Source organism: Takifugu flavidus, chromosome 14, assembly GCF_003711565.1.
Source record: "Takifugu flavidus isolate HTHZ2018 chromosome 14, ASM371156v2, whole genome shotgun sequence".
Classification (NCBI taxonomy): domain Eukaryota; kingdom Metazoa; phylum Chordata; class Actinopteri; order Tetraodontiformes; family Tetraodontidae; genus Takifugu; species Takifugu flavidus.
In genome coordinates, this window is record NC_079533.1 from 959,266 (window position 1) to 980,984 (window position 21,719).

General features: G+C 53.6%; 1 pseudogene; it reads left to right on the plus strand.

The window, feature by feature from the left end:
- Positions 1-3,458: 3,458 nt before the first annotated feature.
- LOC130538057 (E3 ubiquitin-protein ligase RNF43-like) overlaps positions 3,459-21,719 on the plus strand; it is a 56,539-nt pseudogene continuing 38,278 nt past the window's right edge.

Sequence of the window (21,719 nt, forward strand, 5' to 3'; positions counted from 1 at the left end):
CAATCCAGACATTCCTGCCATTGTATGGGACAGCCGAGGTGAGAATATCATCATAGACAAAGACCTCATTGAGAAGCAGGTCCTGTCTCCCAGCGACAGCTCCTTGAAAAGCTGCCACACCTTCAGACCCATCGCTTTTTTAAGTTTTATCCGTCAGCTTTATGCGTACGGCTTCAAAAAGGATCCATATCCACCCACAGTTCAGCCAAACAGCTATCAGTTCTTCCACCCTAACTTCAAGAAAAATAATCCGGAACTTCTTTCACTGATGATTCGAAGCGCTCCGAAGTATAAGCGAGTGCAACGGGACGATCTCACAGCTAAAACTCTGCCTGAAAAGAAGAATGAAAATAAAGACGTGTGCGTCCAGTGTGATGATGGTGAAGAAGCTTTGCGCGAAGGTCAGCGTCAGTGTTGAAACTATGTCTACATGCTGTACTTAAAGATTTTTCTCTTCACAGAACTTTTGACCGAAGTCCGTAATCAAGCGTACTTGGTCCTGTTTTGAGAGCCAGTTTTAAGATCTGATGTCTTTGCTGATTCTGCAGAAATCTCACTTCAGCAGCCAGTCAAACCCATCCGCACCGTGATACCGGTCTTTGAAGCTGCCCTGGAGCCACATGTCAAATGGATCAACAAAGGAGCGGGTCCGCCTAGAGGCTACAATAGACCCCAAGTACCTCAAGCAAACTATTCTACAAGCTTAGTCCCATATTCAACTTCTAGGCGATATCCCATCCTGAACACAGGAGTTCCTAATATGGTCTACGGTCCTGGCCACTTTGTCCCAGGTGAGCACCAAGTTTGCCTTCCTGTCTGCATACTTGGGTACATTTGTTGTATCATCAGTGGTCTTTTTGGACCTGAAAGTCCCGACAGCTGATATGATGTTTTTCTGTATGATAGCTACATTTTAGATCTCAAACTGAGCTTTACTACATGCATTTTTCTTCTCCTTTAAGCTCTTTGTTGGTACCGGCAGCATCCCATGGCTCCAAGTTTCTTCGGTTTTTACCAGGTTGGTGAATTTGATGGTTCATCACAGCCTCTATGTATATAGACAGGTCCATAAATAAAGGGACCTCCACACAATTCTCATCCTTTTGCCTCTTAAAACCACCATGATGGATCCAAAATGAAAGAAGCACAACGTGCTTTAACTGCTCCCCGCTAATTTGATGGGACTCTCATCCAAGCCAGGGGTAGCAAACACAACAGTTTAGACAAGTGCCTCCCACTTCTAAAGGGCCCAACGTGATGGGACGTTTGCCTCTAAAGCTTTCCTGGACAGATGAGTTCCAATCAACAACTAAACAAGTCATCGGTCTGGAGTTGGCTCACCACAAGATGGAAATGAGCCTCAAAAAGAGGAGGACCAGATCAAAGTCTCCCAAACATCTAAAAAAGACTTCACAGTTGTGGAGCAACATGCTGTGGACAGATGAGACCCAGGCTGGTGTCATGCGTGGGCCTGCATGGCTGCCAATGGAACCCCCTCCCTCCCATTTATTGAGGATGTGACTCCTGAGAACAGCAGCAGGAGGAATTCTCAAGTGTTCCAAGCATCAGGATCTGCTCAGATTCAGCCTTCAGAACCAACTGGATGGTCAAGCTTTGAAGGCAAAGTAGCAGAATGTTACGTCAGGGCCACCTGAGCAGAATCTGATGGAGCATAAACTCCGTCCATCACTTTGGGAGGCACATGTCTAAACTGTGGTCTTTGCTCCACCTGGTTTGGATGAGAGTCCCCTCAAATTAAAGGTGAGAAGATGAGAACTGCGTCGATGTCCCTATATTTATGGACCTGACTGGTATCCATGTGTGTTTGGTTTTTCTGGTCTCCAGATGGGATGTCCAAGCAGCACAGCTCAGGTTCCACCCATGCACCGCGTAGAGGCAGCTTCTCCATTGGCACAGAAGATCTTGGATCCTTCCAAAGAGTGCCTGCCAAAGAGCTGTGTTGAGAGTCTGTCCAGTTCAGGCTCACATCTCTCTTTCAACAGCAATGACAGCTCAACCTCAACCGTCAGTGCTCATAACAGTCCTGCTCCTGAAGGTGGAGACCAACCCAGAGCTCAGCCTCTCTGCTGAGCCAGCATACGGCAGCAACCTGACCTGGACCTGCTGCCGCAGAAGCTTCTGAAGAGACAAGCTTCTCTTTCGGTTTCAGGAGGGAAGTTAGGGTGAGGAGACAAAGACCCAGAAAAAAGAAAGAAGAAAAGAAATAAAAAAACAAGAAGCATAAGACAGAAAAGAAGAAAAAAAGAATCCGAGAAAAGGAAAGAAAAAGAGAAAGAGGGAGAAAGAAAAGAAGAGAAGAAAAAGAAGAGGAGAGAAGAAGAAAAGAAGAAAAAAAAGAGCAGAGAAGAGAAGAAGAAAAGGAAAAGAAGGGAAGGGAGAAGAAAGAGAGGAGAAGAGAAAAGAAGAAAAGAAGAAGAAGAAAAAGCAAAGAAAAGACGAGAAAGAGAACGAAGCAGGAGAGAAGAAAAAAAGACAGACAAAGAAGAAGGAAAAAAGACAGAAAAGAAGAGAAGGAAAAAAGAAAAGAAGAAGAAGACGAAAAAAAAGAAAAGCCCCCTCTCCCCCCCCTCCTCTCCTCTCCCCCCCCCCCCTCTCCTCTCCCTCCCTCCCTCTCTCCCCTCCCCTCCTCTCTCCACATCAGGTGTATCAGTCGTTAGTAAATGTATTAATTCCCCTAATACACGTTTCTGGAGAATGTGACCAGCCTCATTGACTCCATCCATTTTCTCTCTTCTTTTCTTCTCCGGGTTTCTCGTTCCCTGGCAGATGTTTCAGGGGTGTTTTTCATTGGTGCTAATCCTCAAAACTCATGGCCATCCCTGAATGATTTACAGATGATAAACAGCTCGGTATGACCCCAGGTCAGACTTCAGGGCAGGGTGATCTCATCGGTGTGTGAACTGTGTGTGTGCTACACGAACATAGGGGGCGCTGCAGAGTCAGCAAAGCGCGTAAGACTGAGGCACAAAGTTCTCAGGCTACTGACGTTTTCCTAATCCAAGCAGGATAAAGCTAATGGCTACCCCTGTATCTAAAGATGAACCCATGTCAACTCATTAACATGCCAATATTCTAATATTAATATCAAAATGACCGGTAATAAGAGCAGCCCTGGTGACAGCAGAATGTATCATTCACAGGTGCCCGGGGAATTTTCTAACCGTATCTATTCCTCTAGTTTACATTAATCACTAGGTTATTATTTACAGTCTGTAAATCATTTTTGTCCTGTCAGACATTGTTTGCAGCAATGTTTTTCTGTCTTGGTCTTTGCCTGCCTGTCGTGCCGGGTCCTGCCCGCTAGGGGAAGCCACCGGCTGGGTTTTCAAAACGCAGCCGCACTCTCGGCACCTCAGTGTGGCCTTCAAGTACAACTCGGAAGTTTCCCAGTCTTCCGCTCTGCGCCGTCTGGATTCTCCGACCCGCCGTGAAGGCAGCCGGACAGCGAGCAGGTAGACCGTCAATGAGGACTCTGGGGAGGCAGAGTACCAGACAGTCCGGGTCAGGGGACTCGTTGGGACCCTGTTGTAACGGCGTCTCGCCTCTTCAGCGACTTGGAGCCGTGGCCAGGATCAGACAGGCCCCCCCTCGGGTTGGATTCGCAGCTGGTCGCCTGTCGGGTCCTGCTTTCAGACGCCTCGGCGCAGTTTTCTGGAGGTCCGACTCTCCTTTGGCGCAGCGGCGTTCAGGGAGAAGCTCCTAGTTATCTTATGGGAATGGAGAAAAAAGCCAGCGGAAGTTCGGCACAGCTCTGTTTGGGGACCAAGTTCAATTAGAATCGAAGCGCGACGCTGGCCCCGTCGCTGTGGTTAATCATTAGATCCAGCGGATCCACCGCCGCACGGGATCCAGCCAGTCCTCCGAGGAGTCTTTTTTCGCAACTCCTTGGCCGTGAGCTCGTTCCCCAACTTGGTGGCGCGCCAGTCCTCCAGCATGCTCTCTAACTTTCCGTCGGCAAACTGCAAGCCAGACTTTGAAGTTCACGACGCGGCGCTGGACGTTTTTGGATTAATCCCGCAAATGTGGCGCCCGTAGGATGTGCGTGACGAGCCGTGTTCGGTGGCAACATGTGATGGTAAGGTGCAGCGACTGGCCTGGGCTGGAACCTTAGTGCGACGGGGAAGCTGCTGCTGCTGCTGCTGCCGGTGCCGGGACCTGCCCTTGCGGATCACAGCAGCTCGGCCCGACCAGAACCCTCCTGTCGGGACGGGGGTCGGTCCACGGAGACCAAGCGCCAAAGCCCGACACGCACCCAGGCGGATCTTTTTTGGATCCGAGGACAGTTTTGTTCGGCGCTGCGCTGCGCTTCATGTGCGCAGCGACGCGCACGGCCGTGCGTCTGTTTGAGTAACGTGCTGAATGGAAGTTTCGGAACTTTACGCGTGAGTTGCTATGGACGCCCCGAGCTTTCGAGCTTGTATTCCTGTCCCATCTGTCGTGTAGGGCGGAAGAGGAGAAGCCGGACACATAAAGACGGAGCCTCCCTCCCTACGGTCCCGCCGCGGTGCTTGCCTGCTTTAGAGTCCACCATGTGCGGCCGGGCACCGCCGCTGCAGCCGAGGCCATGAGCGCCCATCCCCGCTGCTTGGCCGCGCTCTGGCCGTGGCTGCTCATGGCGGCCCTGCAGGTGGTGCTGGGCCAGCCGGGCCCGGAGTCCGAGCGGCAGGCCCACCGAGCCGTCATCAAGGTGACACTGCTGAATCACAATCTGTCGGGGAAGCCCATCATCCTGGAAGGGGTGTTCGTGGGAGGAAGCGCTGGGCAAGCAGAGGGGAAACTCATGCAGGTAAGGTGTCTCCATGGCTCGGTATCGGTAGCTGCTAGCTTCACCTGGGCCACGAGCAGACGTGCTGTGTCCTCCTTCTGACTCCTGTCTGGAGCCCAATGGGATCAAACACACACACACACACACACACACACACACACACACACACACACACACACACACACACACACACACACACACACCTAAGGAGCTTCTTCCCTAGATGGCTCCATCAGGAGTTGTGGAATATTTGAGCTGCACATCAGTTGGGGATGAACCTCCACCTCACTCAGCTTTCAGGCCTTTCTCAGTTATTTTCTTAGTTGTTTTCTCAGTTGTTTTCTCAGTTATTTTCTCAGTTATTTTCTCAGTTGTTTTCTCAGTTGTTTTCTCAGTTTTTCTCAGTTGTTTTCTCAGTTGTTTTCTCAGTTATTTTCTCAGTTGTTTTCTCAGTTGTTTTCTCAGTTGTTTTCTCAGTTGTTTTCTCAGTTATTTTCTCAGTTGTTTTCTCAGTTGTTTTCTCAGTTATTTTCTCAGTTGTTTTCTCAGTTGTTTTCTCAGTTGTTTTCTCAGTTGTTTTCTGTTGTTTTCTCAGTTGTTTTCTCAGTTGTTTTCTCAGTTATTTTCTCAGTTATTTTCTCAGTTATTTTTGGAAGCTTCCTTTTCTGACACACGGCGTAATAAACTGATACTGTTGAACACTTTTGCAACGTTTAGACATGTTTATGAAACCGTAGCTGGGGTTCAGGGCTGGACGAAGGCTCCTGGAGCATGAAGACCCCGGAGGCACGGCAGAGTCGTACCTTCCTCCGAGGGGCGGCACCAGCAGAACTCTGGTCCTGGACCAAACGTCTGTTGTGACCTCCTGCTTTGAATCCATGCTTATTCTCCTCTCTTCCAAAGGGATTGGTCTCTTGTCTAGATGTTGTTGCTGACTTGGCCTGAGCTGCCCTGCTGGTAACAGGATGATTGATCAGGAACAGGAACTTAGCTGAGACCAGCAGGGATTTGATGAAGATGCATCGGTGATCTTTCTGGTTCCTTGAGAAGCGTCAAGACCTAATTTGGTGGGACTCTCTCCTCTCAGGCTCTTTTCACTTTGAAAGAGGAGGTTGTGCCGTGCAGGCCTGTTCCAACAGGTCCTCGCTGCTTCTGCACGTTTTACGTCCTGGCTTATATTCTACGCCGTGCACGGTGCACGTGACGCTCTACCATGGCTTCTGAGTTAAGGTCTCCAGATGACCTCAGAGATAGCCTGGAGGAAGGGATTTCTGATCACTCTTCTTCCACAGAGTCAATTGACTGTCTGTAGTAACGAACTAAGGACCTTTCAGAGCCAGACTGGCACTAGATGTTCCAGTGGGGGGGTTAATCCACAGCTAATGTCCAGGAGCTCTCGACAGTGTGTGAACCGTTGAGGGAAGGACTTGGACTGAAGCAGAAGCTATCATTAGAACCCCCCGGTGTCCTTCCCTTCATGCTCTCCTGTGGTGACCCTTGACGGCTCTTGAAGGCCATCAGTTCCAATAAGAGCTGGTCAGGCTGAGGAGCAGCGAACCCTGCACCACTTCACATTCCTTCGCCTCCTTCCCATTGTCCCTCGGCCGCTCCGTATCTCCGCCGTCCCGCCACACACTGGGGCTGGTATCAACATGTTTCCCCAAAAGGCTCAGCACAGTTGCTTGGGATCATGGGAGGGGTGTGTGTGTGTGTGTGTGTGTGTGTGTGGGGGGGGGGGGGGTGCTGAGGGAGAACATCAAAGTGTGTCCAGTTCTCAACATGAGCTGGGCTGATTAAAAAACACAGACTGTTTACACTGCACTTCCCACATGGGCCCGTGCCCCCCCCCTGCTAGATTTCCTGCCCAAACTTCCTATCTCCTCAGGAGATAACAGGCTGGCCTCCACTCCTCAGGGCTTCTCCACAGTATTGCTGCTGCTGCTGCTGCTGCTGTAGCTGCTGCTGCTGCTGCTCCTGTAGCTGCTGCTGCTGCTGCTGCTGTAGCTGCTGCTGCTGTAGCTGCTGCTACTGCTGCTGCTGTAGCTGCTGCTGCTGCTGTAGCTGCTGCTGCTGCTGTAGCTGCTGCTGCTGTAGCTGCTGCTGTAGCTGCTGTGCTGCTGCTGCTGCTGTAGCTGCTGCTGCTGTAGCTGCTGCTGTAGCTGCTGCTGCTGCTGTAGCTGCTGCTACTGCTGCTGCTGTAGCTGCTGCTGCTGCTGTAGCTGCTGCTGCTGCTGTAGCTGCTGCTGCTGCTGCTGCTGTAGCTGCTGCTGCTGCTGTAGCTGCTGCTGCTGCTGTAGCTGCTGCTGCTGTAGCTGCTGCTGTAGCTGCTGCTGCTGCTGCTGCTGCTGTAGCTGTGCTGCTGTAGCTGATGCTATGCTGCTGTAGCTGCTATGCTGCTGTAGCTGCTGCTGCTGCTGCTGTAGCTGCAGCTGCTGCTGTAGCTGCTGCTGCTGTAGCTGCTGCTGCTGCTGTAGCTGCTGCTGCTGTAGCTGCTGTAGCTGCTGCTGCTGTAGCTGCTGTTGCTGCTGCTGCTGTAGCTGCTGCTGCTGCTGTAGCTGCTGCTGCTGCTGCTGCTGTAGCTGCTGTAGCTGCTGCTGTAGCTGCTGCTGTAGCTGCTGCTGCTGCTGTAGCTGCTGCTGCTGTAGCTGCTGCTGCTGTTGCTGCTGCTTGTAGCTGCTGCTGTAGCTGCTGTAGCTGCTGCTGTAGCTGCTGCTGTAGCTGCTGCTGTAGCTGCTGTAGCTGCTGCTGTAGCTGCTGCTGCTGTAGCTGCTGCTGTTGTAGCTGCTGCTGCTGTAGCTGCTGCTGCTGCTGCTTGCTGCTGTAGCTGCTGCTGCTGTAGCTGCTGCTGCTGTAGCTGCTGCTGCTGTAGCTGCTGCTGCTGTAGCTGTTGCTGCTGCTGCTGTAGCTGCTGCTGCTGTAGCTGCTGCTGCTGTAGCTGTGCTGCTGCTGCTCTGCTGCTGTAGCTGCTGCTGTAGCTGCTGTGCTGTGTTGCTGCTGCTGCTGTAGCTGCTGCTGCTGTAGCTGCTGCTGCTGTAGCTGCTGCTGTAGCTGCTGCTGCTGTAGCAGCTGCTGTAGCTGTTACTGCTGCTGCTGCTGTAGCTGCTGCTGCTGTAGCAGCTGCTGTTGCTGCTGCTGCTGTAGCTGCTGCTGCTGTAGCTGCTGCTGCTGTAGCTGCTGCTGTTGTAGCAGCTGCTGTAGCTGCTGCTGTAGCTGCTGCTGCTGCTAACGCACTGTGTGCATGTGTCTGTTTGCTTTTCCAGAACTCTTGATGTTAATGTTTGTAGAAAAGTCACCTGGAATCAGTTCAAATGAATCTTGGTGGAATATTTATGTAATTCCACCTTCACATTAGCGTGTACAGCAGGTAACATATTCGTAATTATTGTGGAGGGTTTAATCACCACCAAACTATTTCCATCTCCTCTGAGCGAGCGTGTGGACAGGTGGGGGAGGGGTGCTCCTGTGTCCCCTCCTGCAGGAAGGTGGAGGAACACAGGTGTTTTACCTGCTTCCCCTTCTGTTGGCGCTGTTTGTGTTCCTCGATAATAAAGATCACTCTGGAGCACACTGGATTCTCTGGGAGGCAGATCAATCACTCTGGAACACACTGGATTCTCTGGGAGGCAGATCAATCACTCTGGAACACACTGGATTCTCTGGGAGGCAGATCAATCACTCTGGAGCACAGTGGATTCTCTGGGAGGCAGATCAATCACTCTGGAGCACACTGGATTCTCTGGGAGGCAGATCAATCCCTCTGGAACACACTGGATTCTCTGGGAGGCAGATCAATCCCTCTGGAACACAGGTGTGGCTGGCATCAGGTGCTTCTCGGAGCTGTGGTGGCTCAGCCTTCACTCCAGCAGGGTCTGGAGTCGCTGCAGCATACCAGGCCTGCCAGAATAAGCCACCTTGTTGTGTTAAAGATAATGGCTGCAACCCAATCCCAGCCCGGTCAGGGCTGACATCATGGCCGTGGGCTCTGATTTCAGCCCGGTCCAGTCGCAGGGAGCAGCCGTGCAGCTGCACGCTGGGAAGAGAGAGCAAAGAGCTGCTTTTATTAAGAGCGTTTCCTCTGTGCCAGAGTGAAATGAAACGTTGTTTTCTCCATTAACGCTGTGTTGAAAGCAGGAATTACCGTGGAGGGGGCGCTATGGCTGTCTAATTAGGGTCAGCTTTTAAAGCTGTGTTATTTTGGATTCCTCTGTAATTACGGCCATGAGTGTTCGAGCCTCCTGTATCAACCCATCATTTACACAGAATCCTGCCTTTAGAAAGCAGCTGTTGCTCCCAACGTGCACGTTAGACCCCGGTACCTGCAGCAGTCGCCTGTCCCCACGTGCCCTTTAGCCCCCGCCATCACTGGCACACGCACAAGCCGCTTTAAGCTCAGCTTCCCTCTGCTTTCCCGCTCTTTTCTTTGATCTGCCGCCGTTCTGGTCGGAAGGGGAAGACTTTCTGCCCGCTGCAGAGGTGATTCACATTCACTCCCACAGATCTGCTCCCACACGCTCAGATTTCCATATGGCCCTCAGCGACCCCCCCGTTGCATTTAGGGGAGGGGCAGGAGCGACAGGTAGAGGAAACACTGGCCACTCCCCCAGGCGTCACCTATCTGCTCCCTTCTACAGTGATTCCACCTTTGTTGTTGGGAGCCAGGCCCCGCCAGGCCCCCCAGGCCCCCCAGACCCGCCAGGCCAGGGACTGCAGCTCCCCAGCCTCTCTCACACGGTCTAGACGCCGTCCCACATTCTCTGCCCCCCCCCCCACTTGCACATGGTGGGGTCCTAGTTCTGGACGGCGCTTCCTCTGCTGAGATCAAAGCCTGCAGCTCGGTGAGATGAAAGAGTGATGTCGTCTCTCCCTCCTCTTAAGATGTTGCATTTACAAAGTCAACTGAACTGTTTACTTTGTGTCGCCTTGCATCTTTTAGAAGGGAGGAGTGTGTCACCGCTGATAACAAAAGAACACACACACACACACACATGTGTGTGTCTATATGAGTGTTGGCACAAATGCTGCTTTCCCTTTGATGTCTGTATTCTTGGCAATAAAGCCAGGGCGGGGCGACGGTGCGTTCAGGGCCCCGAGCACATATGTGAAGCGTTGGCTGGCTGATCTCTGGCTCTTCCTGGACTCGCCGGTGCTGTGGGTCACCTGTGGAAGCTCCAGCTGTCCTGGTAGTTCCCCCCGCAGGTGCAAATGTTCCTATAAAGCTGTGTCCGTGTTGCCCACCTGCCCCGCTCGCACCGGTGTGACCGGGCGACATACAAACCCCGGACCATGGCAGCGAAGCTCCCTGGGTGATGGCGCTACACAGGTGTGCATCTACGGTTGCTCGGCAACAGGGCCAACTGGCCTCTCTGTGGTGGGTAATAAAGGTGAACCGGCCCTTTGGAACATCTTGGTGTGGCGTCGCCTCAGGTTGGAAGAAGTAGACCCTTCTCTTCCAGATGTTTGAGGCAGAAATGGGATTTTCCAGTGAGCAGGAAGTGAGCGGGCATCTGTTGATCCGTCCTCAGATTTATGTCCTTTCTGTCGGTTCCTGCCTTCCCAAACTCACTGGGGCACGGTTCTTGGGAGCTTGACACCAGAGCCTGTCCAGACCTGCTCTCCACTTGATCTTAATGACTTGAGATCTCATTTAAGCAAGTGCTCCTGTTAGCCAGGTGAGGCTCCTCCCGCCCAAGGTAACCCTCGCCTCAGACTTCCTGTCCTCTCCTGGAGCCGCCCCGTCTTCTTCAGACTGCCTGGAACTCGCTGGTAGCTTCAACGCGTCGTCCCACCGCTGTGGCGCTTCCTAGCGTGGCTAGCGTGGCTAGCGTGGCTCCATCATGTCTTGTTTTGGGCTCCTGGCAGCAGCACAACTGCAGTTATTTGCTTTCATATTTCAAATGAAATGCACATTTGCTACTTTTCTGCTTGAGCGGTCGGGTCATTGATCATAGATGAGATTCCAACGCGTGTGTGTGTGCGTGTGTGTGTGTGGAGCTCCCATACTGAGATCATTTACCAAACTCTATTAAGCAGGATCAAAGTGTCTCAGATCTTTCAGTGCTGCCTGACTACAAAAGCCATATTGTGAGCTGAGATCCTGGAAGATAACGCTGCTGACAAAAATGCTTTATGTCTTCACGAGTCACATGGTCCCGTCCAGCCAGTCACCAGCATGTCCCCTTTCTGACCTTTCCTTTCTTCCTGCCTCTTTCTTCTCAGACAGTCATGCTAGTTTGACTCTATCCTCCATCACTGTCTCCTGCTTTACAGAGCAAAATCAGCCTGAAGCTGCCTGTAGATGAGGAGGGGACAATGTCCCAGGACACACACACACACACACACGCACACGCACACACGCACACGCACACACACACACACGCAGGTTAATTATTGACGGTGGAAGCAGCAAACATTGTCCACCAACAGGATCAGAAGTGTTCAGGTTCAGAGGGGTGGAACTACTACGGAGCCTCTCACTTGTCACTTTTATTTGAGATCGTTGTGTTTTGTGTGCAGGATTCTTTTGTCGCCTGTGCACGTTTGTGCTGTTCAGGCCAGACCGTCACACTGTGGGGAGTCAACCCCTAAAACATGTGTCGCAGTTTAAAGGCATTTCTATCACACAGGGACACACACGAGCTCCACACAGTCAGGAACAATAGAGAATTACTGGCACATTATTTGGATTGATGACTCCTTGGGAGAGCTAGCTTTGATAGCATGTGGACTATTTAATGGAGTGGAAGGATATGGGACCGGGTGGTCACCACGACCACCACTCTGCTGCTGCTTCAGGTCCCGTGTGGTCCAACACAACGCTGCGTCTGGCCTTTTCTGAAGGAAACCATCTCTGGAGGTTCCTTTGTTAGCTTTAGCTTCACCCCCGGTGGTAGAGGTGACCCAGCGCAGGCACACGGCGACCCTGGTGCTTAAACAGCCAGACCTAAACCTTCTGGGCCTGGTGTCCCACCTCCCCTAGGACCAGGCTGTGTATCCAGGAGACCCGTTCCAATTGACTGTGACCCCCTGACTGCCTGTTCCTAATTAGAAGCGGTCCCTGGCGGTGCCTCCCTCTCTTGTTCGAATAAATACCCTGGCACCCAGCAGGAATGCTGCCAGTCCACCATTCCGGGTGCTCCGAGAGCTACTCCAGAGGCCCCCTGGTGTTTAAGGCCAGCAGGGGGAACAGCCAACGAAGTCTCAAGTCAGCCGGCCGCGAGGATCGTTCCCCTCGTTCAAGAGGTTCTGTGCTGGCGTGGCCTTGACCCTGGACGGGGACTCTGGAAGGTAGTATCATCTGCATCTGGGTTACGTAACGGCGTATTTACACTCACTCCAAAGTCAGGCTTCCTGTAGGCCGCGAGGAGCACGGACCAGATCAAACGGATCATGGCGGCTCCAGTGTCAGCCGCCCTTGGTCCCTGCACCGGGACCGGATCAAAAGGCAGGTGGTGTTTGGGACGGCCGAGCCTGGGCGTTTCAAACCACCTGATGGACGGCGGCTCCCAGCAGAAGCTTTGGGTCCACAGAGGTCTGAGCCGGCCCAGATGCGTTCCCGTGTCCTCACAGGGTCACTTTGATCCGCAGGACTCACCAGGACACGCTAACATTGCAGGGAAAACATTTATTAGCCCAGCCAAATAAGATCAAAGGCAGTCGGCCCCAAGAACACGCAGATGCCTCCAGATGTTCCAGGGAAGCGACTGAGTCAGCAGCGTGTTTATGAATCTGAGGCAAACGCATGTTTGGAGAGTTCTGGCTCAAAGGACGGCGCCAAGAGCCGAAGCGGAGCCAGGGAGGAAGACTCCGGAGCATCTGACCTACCTCCGTGCCGCTGCCTTCTCCTGTTTGCCCACTCTGTTAACTATTAGCAAAGGCTGTGTACCTTGGCTGGAGCCCAGCACTCTTACACATACTGAGGCCTATTATCAAAGCAGAGCTGCACTACAAACACTGGAGTCCTTCCAAAAAGGCCGCAGCCACATTCTGCTCCTAAAGGACGGGTCCCAGGCTGTGGCTGCGGCGCTGTCGACGCTCGCACGCCGTGCTAGCGGAGAGACAAAGGCAACCGCGCCCAGAAATGTAAATAGGAGGATCAGGAAGGAGCCGGCGCGAGGGTCGCCTCACCTGGGGCCACCTGCAGCGTCAGCACGCAGCAATAATTAAGCCTCTATTCAGGCTGCAAACACAGATGTGGCGTTTGGGACGCGTTAGCATCAGAGAGACCTGCTGTGGGGGACGGGGACACTTTACGGCCCAGCGTGGACGTTATCTCCATATGTGGTTTATTTAACCAGGTGGCAGCCGCACGGTGGAGCCTGTCCGCACACATGGCACCTTAATTACATATATGGGTGTCGCCGTGCGAGCATGTGCATGCATGTGCGTGCACGTGTGTGCGTGTGAGAGCTCCAAACAAAAAGTAAATGTGATATTTTTAGCCCCGCCGTGTTGTGTTACCGGAGCTTATTAATACCCAGAGTCCTGGTGGGTGCAGCGGGGAGCCTCACAGAACAAAGCAGCAGGAGCAGGACCTGGTCCAGGCTGCAGGACCCCCCCCCCTCCCCTTTCAGCTCTTTCAGGCCCCAAATGAGCTGGCAGCCACTGAAGGTTAGCGTTAGCGTTAGCATGAGCCGAGCGCTGCAGCAGGTTGTAGCCGTGGCCCGTCCTGCTGCTGGTCCACAGGTGGGTGTGGCTCTGGTGACCAGGTGGACGCTGCAACTGGACACTTGACGTTGAGATGTTTGGAAGGTAGAAGGAGGGCAGACTCGGGGGTGGGGGTGGGGGGGGGGAGTTCCTCTGTATCTGGGACGCCTTTGCTTCCTCCCATAATGTCCTCTTGGGTGACCAGTCCAGCCAGGGAGCTTTAGATCAGCCCCCCTGTAATAAGGGCTGTGTCCTGTTTGATCTTCACAGGTGGGGACAGTCCCACAGCACCCAGTGTCTCCCCCAGTGTCTCACCCAGTGTCTCCCCCAGTGTCCCCCCTGAGAGGCAGCACATTTGTCCTGTTGGTTCAAAGTTCACATCAAAGGTCCAACAATCATTGACACGAAGCACGAGCAGGGTTTCCTGCACGAGGACAGGGACAGTGGACAGAAGCGTCTCATTTCGGGTCTGTCTTGGCTGTGGACACGGCGGGGGGGTCGCGCAGGGCTCCACATCTATGGCTGGTTCTCAAGGTGGCCACCAGGGCAGCTCCTCCCCTGGCTTCCTCTCTGGAGGACCTTGTCCACCGCTGACCTGCTTTCCTGTCGGACGTGACTGTTTCTCCCAGAATTCCATAATCCCTTAAATCAAGTGGCTGAGGCGTAACTGTGGGATGGGGATGACGTGCAGTTTGAGCTGCAGGCTGTAGACGTCGGTTACATTATTTGTATTGCAACAGTCTGAAATGGAGCCGGGAATCTTTGCGTTGCTTCTTATTTCACTGTTACTCTGATGGCTTATCTAAGGTAAATAAGCGAAAGGTTCTTCGTATCTGCCAGCGTTTCTGGAAGCACAATCAAAGTGTGTCTTTCCAAAGTCAGTTGGGACCCCTCCTTCGAGGAGCCAAGGGAAGAAGCAACATTTTCCTGCGCTGCTTGCTAGCGTCGGACGTGACGAGCAGACGGCTTCTGCAGTTTGTTTTCTTCAAGTTTGGGGCCTGATTCAAACGTAACACAAGTTTAGAAGGTTCTGGCCCGCTGGCGGTTCTGGTGGCGTCCCACCCCGGCTGCCTGCCCTAAACCCGGGAATAGCTTCTCTTTAGCATAGCAACAACATGTACGGCGGTGCGATCCTCTTCGCAAGAAAGCTACTTGACATTTGACTAAGTGGAGTTGGTTGGAAGTTTTCTGCAGCAACTTGTCGCGGGTGCATACCTGCCAACGGCGCCAACGCCAGGACGCCTGTTGTTCTCACAGAACCGCTCGTTTAGCACAGCGGAGCGGCACAGCGGAGCGGCTCCATTATCTTAGTGATGTCACAAAAGGAACGAATGGGAAGAGCCTCCCAAGGCTCTGGAGGGTGTGGTCGGGGCCCCAAATGGCTTTGAGAGTTGTCCACAACAAACCTGGCTCGACTTAAAGTGAGCAAAGCCATAAAGCTAAAGTTAGCATTTATTTGCACTGGCCACCTTTTATGTTCAGAGCGCCAGCTGCTAACACGGGCTATTTGATAGCTGAGACTGATCCCACGGAGCGACAGGCTGGACCTTCTAAACAGTAACGGTATTCATTAGCAAAGATCAACAACCAGAGGCTCTAATTGTTCAAGCTAAATGGGTCAGTGGCGGCTTTTTACTCCTCTTTTTAACTGAGGCTTCACTTTGAAGATAGAGGCCAAATAGGCAAGGGCTTGTATTCCAAAGGACTAAATCCCAAATATTCAGCTGAGTCTTCACTCGTTCCGTGTTTTCCGGGTGTGTTCGTGTGCTGGGGAACTGGCCTGGGACACCAAACGGAGCTTTGTTTCATTCCTTCACCCCTCCATGAGTCTCCTCCGTCTCATCCTCCTCCTGTTGGGAGTTTTCCACCCGCTCTCACCTAGCACAGCAGCACAGTCCCAGCTCCCACAATGCTTTGCAGCGCGAACACACGCCGGCCCTGCCCCGATAGCGGTCGTTCCTAACGTCCCGGTAATCCGGCGCTAACGTCTCCCCGGCGGTGGACGCCACCTCTCCGAGCGGAACAGTGCTCGACTGTCTGATTTTATTTTAGCCGCGCTAACAGGGCCGCCGCGCGGGGAGGCGGCCTCAGATGTGGCTTGGGTGGTGCTGAGTTGGCACAACATCACAGATGACAGGCTCACGTCTATGATTTTTAGCTTTGGCACAGTGGTGCACAAATAGTGATTATACTTTGCTTTTCTCTCCAAATAGCTGGCGCTGCCGTGGAGCTAGCTTGAGAGCAGCCCTGTCCGTGCTTGTCAGGACAATACTCTCATTCAGCGCGTGTGTTTCATAAGAACAATGTGGAGGCGCCTCCCTCCACACAACTGCTTTGGACTGAAATATTAACCAACCCTCAAAAGCTGTCAATGAAAGGCCAGCTGTTGCTGGCTGCCCCAGACCTCCGGGTGATGCTTCGCCTTGGACACCCCCCCCACACACACACACACTCACACACACACCCCGACATGCACACACACACGGAGTCATGTGAAAGAAAGAAATGCAATTACCAGCACGGGTCAGGTTACGTGAGCGAAGCAGTAAGTTATGTCCCCATTCCTGAATAAGGATGTGGTGAGAAACACACACACACACACACACACACACACACACACACAGGGCTGCGTCTCCTTGATCAGCTCCTCTGGTGGGACCCTCTGGAAGAAACGCTGACTGTGTTGCTTGGGTCTCATCAAATACAGTGTGAAAGAGTGTCGCCACGGTAACCAAAGCAGTTCAGCACCACATTTATGTTTCTTTTATTTGTGGTTCTGTGGCGACCGGGGCGGCGCCGTGGCCCGTGATGAGACCGGGGACGTCCATGTCGCTCGGGGCCCTCACGGCCATCTTTAATGCTCGTTCTTTCACACCGTCCAGGCATCGGATAAAGATCTCGTCACCTCCTCTGGCTCTAGCGGCAGGCTAATGTATTAGCGCTAGCATGCTAAGGCATGGAGACCTCAGCTGCCTGTGACGGGCTAGCTAAACGTTAGCGCCGCTGCGGCTTCTCCAGGGCTGCAGACACCACTGGAACACGCTTGTTTTGACTCCCATCGCTCACGTTCTCCCGTCACGGTGGTGTCGTCACCGTCTGCCTTCAGGGATCTTCCTCTTTAATAATCCAGCAGAATTCCCACCTGAATTTCCATCATCTCGGCATTCCTCCCTCCTCTTTGGCCCGTGTGGTGAATGTTGGGCGTGGAGGTCTCTAAGGAACCGGGGCACTTTGTTAAGAAGACGCCGTTGTTGCCCGGGCCGGCCATCTGCTCGCAGCTGTGGAGGAAATAGCTGGTGCGCTTGGCACCATTCCCGTCTCCATCCGAGGTTCTAACAAGAAGGCAAATCCAAGACAGTGGGCGTCCTTGTGTGAGGGGAGGGGAGCGGGGCATTTACTCCCCGAACCTTCACCTCTCTTGTCCCGCCTGTGTCCACGGTGAGGACAACACGTGAGCGCGTCGGTCCTCCGGGGAAACTCCGCTCTGAGCCGCGGCTCCTCCGTATCGAACGTGTGCGACAGCCCAAACATCCCAGTTTTCCCTTGACATTAGCAGGAAGCCACATCGTGGTTGTCCCCCTGATGAACGGGGACGAGTGGCACGAGACAGGGACGGGGGGACGTCGCCACGGTGACCGATGCTTCGGTGGGCGCTCTGCTGGAAAAGATGGGAATGAAAGAGGAGCGATTCCGGGCCGTCGGGTCCGTTTAGAGGAGGTGAAGCCTGTTAAAGCAGGAGCGATATGAGATTAGCCACAGGTGCCACACACACGTTTCCTTCTTCCCCTTTAATCTTCCTTTCTTTTTGCTCGTCCTCTCAGCTGAGACCGTGTTTTTTTATCGCTCCCTCTCATCGTGCCGGTCGTGGCTCGCCTGTGCACGTGGCGTTATCGGGTCCTCGTGTCCTTTCTGCTGTCGCCCTGCTTTTGTTTCAGCACAGCTGCGCTGGTGTTGACATTCTACACGCAGCTCCTTTCATCCGCGGCGTGGAAAACATGGGAAAAGAGCGGAATTCCCCCTCTGGGTCACATGTTCCCAGCCCGTGGGCGGGGGGGGACTCGGTCTCAACCGCTACCTTGTGAAGAGTGGCGCACCTGTGTGGACGCGTGTCGCTCTGCATGTTTCAGCGAACCCATCGTGCTAAGCTAACTGCTAGCTGGGAAGAGCTCCGGCGGTGAGGCTCTTCCAGCAGGTCTACCTGCCCCGAGAGGTGTGAGGTGGCGCGCAGGCGTACCACAGAACGCTGCCAGCCTGTCTTATCTTGAATGGAAAACCTTGTCAAAGTGCAAACGCTGAGCACGCAGCACAACACACACTCCAGCTGGGCGCGTGCACGTCGCCCGTGCCCACACGGACGTGGAGCTGGGGATCGCCTGTGTAGAAACCTAAATCCCACCTGGACTTTTCTCTCCTTTCCGTCTTTTTAATCAACAATAAAGATCCTGGATCCTCCTGGATGCGTCGGGCCGCCACCCTGCTGCCGGTGTGTGTGTGTGTGTGTGTGTGTGTGTGTGTGTGTGTGTGTGTGTGTGTGTGTGTTGTGTGTGTGTGTGTTGTGTGTGTGTGTGTGTGTGTGTGCACCTGTTGATAAAGCTAACGAGAGGAGACGTATTTATGAGTTCCTGCATGGTTGGCCACACACACACACACACACACACACACACACACACACACACACACACACACACACAGCATGAGGTCTGGATCTTAACTCTCAGATGAGTGGAGGCCTCAGGTGAACCCTGGCGGTACCTGACCTTCCAATCAGATCCGCCCAGTTGGTTCTGGCCCGTCGGACCTCCGCCAGGCGTGTTTGGATGACCCGTGGTGCTGGACCTGCTCTCCGGAGGCCCGGCGGCGCTTTGTTTCTGAACCGGGTCGAGTCAACACGCCCGGAGCGGCGCAGCCTTTAATTACAGGAAGTGGAGTTTCACCTGTGCGTCAGATAAAATAATTCCGAGCTCAGTGGCCAAATTAATGGGCCGTGATAAACGAGGCTGGCGTAGCTTCCTCTGGCGCTCGGGTGCGTCACGGCGTGATGGATGTCTGCTCTCTCCCCGGAGCCGAGCAGGAAGTGATGCGGGCCGCCAACTACCCAGAGGGGCTGCGTGTCCAGGCTCCTGCCTCCCTCCAGCACGAGCACCCGTCTCACCTCGCAGATGACAGTCTGTCTGTCTGCCTGCCTGTCTACCTGCCTGTCTGCCTGCCTGTCTGTCTACCTGCCTGTCTGCCTGCCTGCCTGTCTGTCTACCTGCCTGTCTACCTGCCTGTCTACCTGCCTGTCTACCTACCTGTCTACCTGCCTGCCTGTCTGTCTACTGCCTGCCTGTCTGTCTACCTGCCTGTCTACCTGCTGCCTGTCTGCCTGCTGCCTGTCTGCCTGCCTGCCTGTCTACCTGCCTGTCTGCCTGCCTGCCTGTCTACCTGCCTGTCTACCTGCCTGTCTGTCTGCCTGTCTACCTACCTGCCTGTCTGTCTGCCTGTCTACCTACCTGCCTGTCTACCTGCCTGTCTGCCTGCCTGCCTGTCTGCCTGCCTGTCTGCCTGCCTGCTGCCTGTCTGTCTACCTGCCTGTCTACCTGCCTGTCTGTCTGCCTGTCTACCTACCTGTCTACCTGCCTGCCTGTCTGTCTACCTGCCTGTCTACCTGCCTGCCTGTCTGTCTGCCTGCCTGCCTGCCTGCCTGTCTACCTGCCTGCCTGTCTGTCTGCCTGCCTGCCTGCCTGCCTGCCTGCCTGTCTACCTACCTGCCTGTCTGTCTGCTCTATGTACGTCAGAGGAATGTCTGAATCGGACCTTCAGTGGCAGCAGCTGTTCTGACCGTGTTGATACAGATGTTCACGTGCGTCTGGGCGGTGAGCAGCGGCGAGCGTGCACGCTGCATCACAGGCGTTACAGAAAAGGCCTCCGGCCCTGAACGCTACGCCGGCGAAGGCTGGCGGTAGAATCCTGATGTTTGGCGTTGGCTCGCTCTTCACATGGATAAGGAGGATATTTCCGTGTGCACCTCAGCGGGTGCACGTAGCGTTAGCCAATGTTGGGGGCGTGCACCTGCTGGGTCCACTAGTTGATCGACCAGCGGCTGGACTTCCAACCTGCCTGGTTGGAGCGGGATTACCTGTGAGGCCCGATGCCTTCAGGCACAGAGATAAAAGGTTCCTTGTGTGGGAGCTCTGCAGGTTCGTCCTGCCAAAATATCTGAGGAAACATCAGTTCATTAAGGATTAATGTCTAATTGATCACGTTTGAACAAGGAGGAGAGAGGAGCTGAGATCCTGCTGAGCATCTGAGGAAATAACGTGCAGCTAAACAGCACATGTGGGTCGACTAAACCTGTCGACCAGACCTGTCAACTAGACCTGTCGACTAAACCTGTCGACTAAACCTGTTGACTAGACCTGTTGACTAACCTGTCGACTAAACCTGTTGACTAGACCTGTTGACTAAACCTGTCGACTAAACCTGTTGACCAGACATTTTGACCAAACCTGTCGACCAGACCTGTTGACTAAACCTGTCGACTAAACCTGTCGACTAAACCTGTTGACTAGACCTGTTGACTAAACCTGTCGACTAACCTGTTGACTAAACCTGTCGACCAGACCTGTTGACTAGACATTTTGACCAAACCTGTCAACTAGACCTGTCGACTAAACCTGTCGACTAAACCTGTTGACCAGACATTTTGACCAAACCTGTCAACTAGACCTGTTGACTAAACCTGTTGACTAGACCTGTTGACTAAACCTGTCGACCAGACCTGTTGACTAAACCTGTGGACTAAACCTGTTGACTAGACCTGTCGACTAGACCTGTCGACTAAACCTGTTGACTAAACCTGTCGACTAAACCTGTCGACTAAACCTGTCGACTAGACCTGTTGACTAAACCTGTCGACTAAACCTGTTGACCAGACATTTTGACCAAACCTGTCAACTAGACCTGTTGACTAAACCTGTTGACCAGACCTGTTGACCAGACCTGTTGACCAGACATGTTGACCAAACCTGTCGACCAAACCTGTTGACTAAACCTGTTGACCAGACATTTTGACCAAACCTGTCGACTAAACCTGTCGACTAAACCTGTTGACCAGACATTTTGACCAAACCTGTCAACTAAACCTGTTGACTAAACCTGTCGACTAGACCTGTCGACTAACCTGTTGACCAGACATTTTGACCAAACCTGTTGACCAAACCTCCTCCTCCTTCCTGTTTTATTCAGAAGGGTGCTGATATTAGCCTTGAACGTAGGCGTCGCTGTGCTAACTCTGGCGCCTCCCTCGGCGGCCATCTTGGCTCAGGGCTTTCTTTGACTTTATTGTCGGAGCATCTGAGCTCTCAGAGTAACGTGACGCCAGCGTGACGCACTGCCCTCTTTTAATGTGGCGGGATGGCGTCCTGGCGGCGCTCCAGCGCGGCTCCTCGCACAGTTGTGACTCTACTGGCCGTCTCCCCTCCTGGGACGGCGCTCAGCACGCCGGCCGGGGCGCCATGTTCAGTGTGAATGAGAAATGGGACAAAAGAGGAATCGCGTCTTTGGACACTTGAGCTAAAAGTGGAGCGTTTGGAGTCCCACTCCGTTTTTCCACAGAGGAGAAACTTATTGGATCTGCATTTTCATTCAGGGCGCTTGGGTACGAGGTGTTCCGTTCCATAAAGCCATAGTAGCAGAGGACACGTCCCCGTCCTCTGCCAGCAGGACAGTTGGCATTCATCACGGGGACATAAGGAGGCCGCGTTTCTCCTGCTAGAGCAGCTCCACGCGGCTGCCTGAGCATCGGACGGATAAACAACAGAAAATAAATATAATATGGTGTGATGTGATGTGACGGCCTTGATCCAGAACCGCCCGCACCAGCAGCTCAGCCAGACCTCAGGGATCAAACAGCTCTTTTTACTGGATCCTGGATCTAGTCCTGGATCTTCATGTCCGCTTGGACCGGTCCCTCTACGCTAAACATCTGCCGCCATCATCTGTGTAGGCTCTCACGCTGATGTGGAGTATTTAACGGGCGTGTTTTAGAGAGGAGACGTGGGGGGGCCGGCTGGGTGGAGGCTCCAGCATCCAGCACTGCCAGCAGAACCAGGAGACGTGGGGGGCCCGGCTGGGTGGAGGCTCCAGCATCCAGCACTGCCAGCAGAACCAGGAGACGTGGGGGGCCCGGCTGGGTGGAGGCTCCAGCATCCAGCACTGCCAGCAGAACCAGAGACGTGGGGGGGGCCGCTGGGTGGAGGCTCCAGTATCCAGCACTGCTAACAGAACCAGGAGACGTGGGGGGGCCGGC